General features: G+C 38.8%; 1 non-coding gene across 1 annotated transcript; it reads left to right on the top strand.

Annotated features, from left to right (window-relative positions):
- The first annotated feature begins 1,214 nt into the window (after positions 1–1,214).
- On the top strand, positions 1,215–1,294 carry TRNAL-UAG. Its single transcript has one exon. It is a non-coding gene; the product is annotated as a tRNA-Leu (tRNA).
- The last annotated feature ends 1,302 nt before the right edge of the window (positions 1,295–2,596 follow it).

The following is a 2,596-nucleotide window of genomic DNA, read 5'->3' as shown; positions in this document are numbered from 1 at the left end:
CTTCTCCTTCTCCTCCTCCTCCTCCTCCTCCTCCTTCTTGTACTTCTTCTTCTCTTTATCTTCTTCTACGTAGCTTAGACTCATCCAAGAAAGGCTAAGTTGGCTAATTATCCTACGAAATGACATAATTAGCTTAGTTAGCTCCAAAAATGAGCTATTTAATAAAAAATGACCTGCAGTTAGCTAAGTTCTCTCCTAAATGATATAATAAGGCTTACGTAGCTGCAAGATGACCTATTCCCCCTAATTTAGGTATTAAATGGCCTATAATTAGCCTAGCTAGATCCAAAATGGCTTAAGAAGCATAGTTTGCTCCGGAATGACCTATTTTACCCAAGTTATCTCCGAAACGACCTATAGTTAGCTAGGGTTCCACCTAGATGACATAATTAGCTTAGTTATCTCCTAAATGGTCTATTTAATAAAACATGACCTATACTTAGCTAATTATCCTCGAAATGACATAATTAGCTCCAAAAAGGATTCTTAGCCAATTTAGCCCCAAGAAGGGGACTAGAGGAGACGAAAGAGGAAAAATGAAAGGAAGGAAGAAGAAGAAGAAAAGAAGAAGAAGAAGGAGAAGGAGGAGGATAAGGTGAAGGAGAAGGAGGAGATGAAGGAGAAGGAGCTCCTCCTTCTCCTTCTTCTCCCTCCTTCTTCCTCCTTCTCCTTCTCCTTCTTCTCCCTCCTTCTTCCTCCTTCTCCTTCTCCTTCTTCTTTTCTTCTTCTTCTCCTCTTCCTTCTCCTCCTCCTCCTCCTCCTTCTCCTCCTTCTTTTACTTTTTCTTCTCTTTCTCTTCTTCTACGTAGCTTAGACTCATCCAAGAAAGGCAAAATTGGCTAATTATCCTACGAAATGACATAATTAGCTTAGTTAGCTCCAAAATGGCCTATTTAATAAAAAATGACCTACAGTTAGCTAATTTCTCTCCTAAATGACATAATAAGGCTTACGTAGCTGCAAGATGACCTATTCCCCTAACTTAGGTATTAAATGACCTATAATTAGCGTAGCCAGATCCAAAATGGCTTAATAAGCATAGTTTGCTCCGGAATGACCTATTTTACCCAAGTTAGCTCCGAAACGACCTACTACCAAACGAAGTCCATTTTAATGAAAACTCTAATGTTCCTAAATTTTATGGACTTTCCAGATATCGACGATTCCCGAGATAATAGCTATTATTCTTTTAAGTTACCTATTATTTGAAGTTAGCCGCCATGGTGAAATTGGTAGACACGCTGCTCTTAGGAAGCAGTGCTCAAGCATCTCGGTTCGAATCCGAGTGGCGGCATAGTTAGCTAGGGTTCCACCTAGATGACATAATTAGCTTAGTTAGCTCCTAAATGGTCTATTTAATAAAACATGACCTATACTTAGCTAATTATCCTCGAAATGACATAATTAGCTCCAAAAAGGCATTCTTAGCCAATTTAGCCCGAAGAAGGGGACAAGAGGAGAAGAAAGAGGAAAAATGAAAGGAAGGAAGAAGAAGAAGAAGAAGAGAAGAAGAAGGAGAAGGAGGAGGATAAGGAGAAGGAGAAGAAGGAGAAGGAGCTCCTCCTTCTCCTTCTTCTTCCTCCTTCTTCCTCCTTCTCCTTCTCCTTTTTCTTTTCTTCTTCTTCTCCTCTTCCTTCTCCTTCTCCTCCTCCTCCTCCTTCTTTTACTTCTTCTTCTCTTTCTCTTCTTTTACGTAGATTAGACTCATCCAAGAAAGGCAAAATTGGCTAATTATCCTACGAAATGACATAACTAGCTTAGTTAGCTTCAAAATGACCTATTTAATAAAAAATGACCTACAGTTAGCTAAGTTCTCTCCTAAATGACATAATAAGGCTTACGTAGCTGCAAGATGACCTATTCCCCCTAACTTAGGTATTAAATGGCCTATAATTAGCCTAGCTAGTTCGAAATGGCTTAATAAGCATAGTTTGCTCCGGAATGACTTATTTTATCCAAGTTAGCTCCGAAACGACCTATATTTAGCTAGGGTTCCACCTAGATGACATAATTAGCTTAGTTAGCTCCTAAATGGTCTATACTTAGCTAATTTCTCTCCGAAATAACCTATATATATACACTTCTTAATCTAGTATTGTTCTTGTAACTTTCCTATTTGTCATTTTGCAGATTACCTTCACTTCACGGGAAGTTTGGATTATATTGATGGAATGCTTGAAGATGATTTCATGTACCATGGATTGTATTGAAACTATTGTAGTATATGGATATATATGAAACTTTGTATGCATGTGGATGAAACTGGTGTAATATATGGTTTGGTACGGATGCAACTTGCATAATATGTATGCACTATGGATGAGAGTTATTTTAATATGGTTATGAGTACGGAAAGAAATTTATTTATGTCAAATATATATATATATATATCCTGATTATTGTTAAAAATGTTGGATATAATAAAAAATAAATTAAAATGGGGCACGTTTCCCTCTTTGCCGTTTGCCCCCACATGGCAAAGGGGGGTGGGCAGACGGCAAAGGGGGAATCTGCCCCCTCTGTTTCCCCTCTTTGCCGTCTGCCCCCACATGGCAAAAGGGGGGTGGACAGACGACAAAGGTGTGAATCAGCCCCC

The sequence above is a fragment of the Hordeum vulgare genome, chromosome 4H (assembly GCF_904849725.1).
Source record: "Hordeum vulgare subsp. vulgare chromosome 4H, MorexV3_pseudomolecules_assembly, whole genome shotgun sequence".
In the NCBI taxonomy this organism is placed as follows: Eukaryota; Viridiplantae; Streptophyta; class Magnoliopsida; order Poales; family Poaceae; genus Hordeum; species Hordeum vulgare.
The sequence above is the reverse complement of the archived record's forward strand: the minus strand, read 5'-3'. Positions and strand labels throughout refer to the sequence as shown.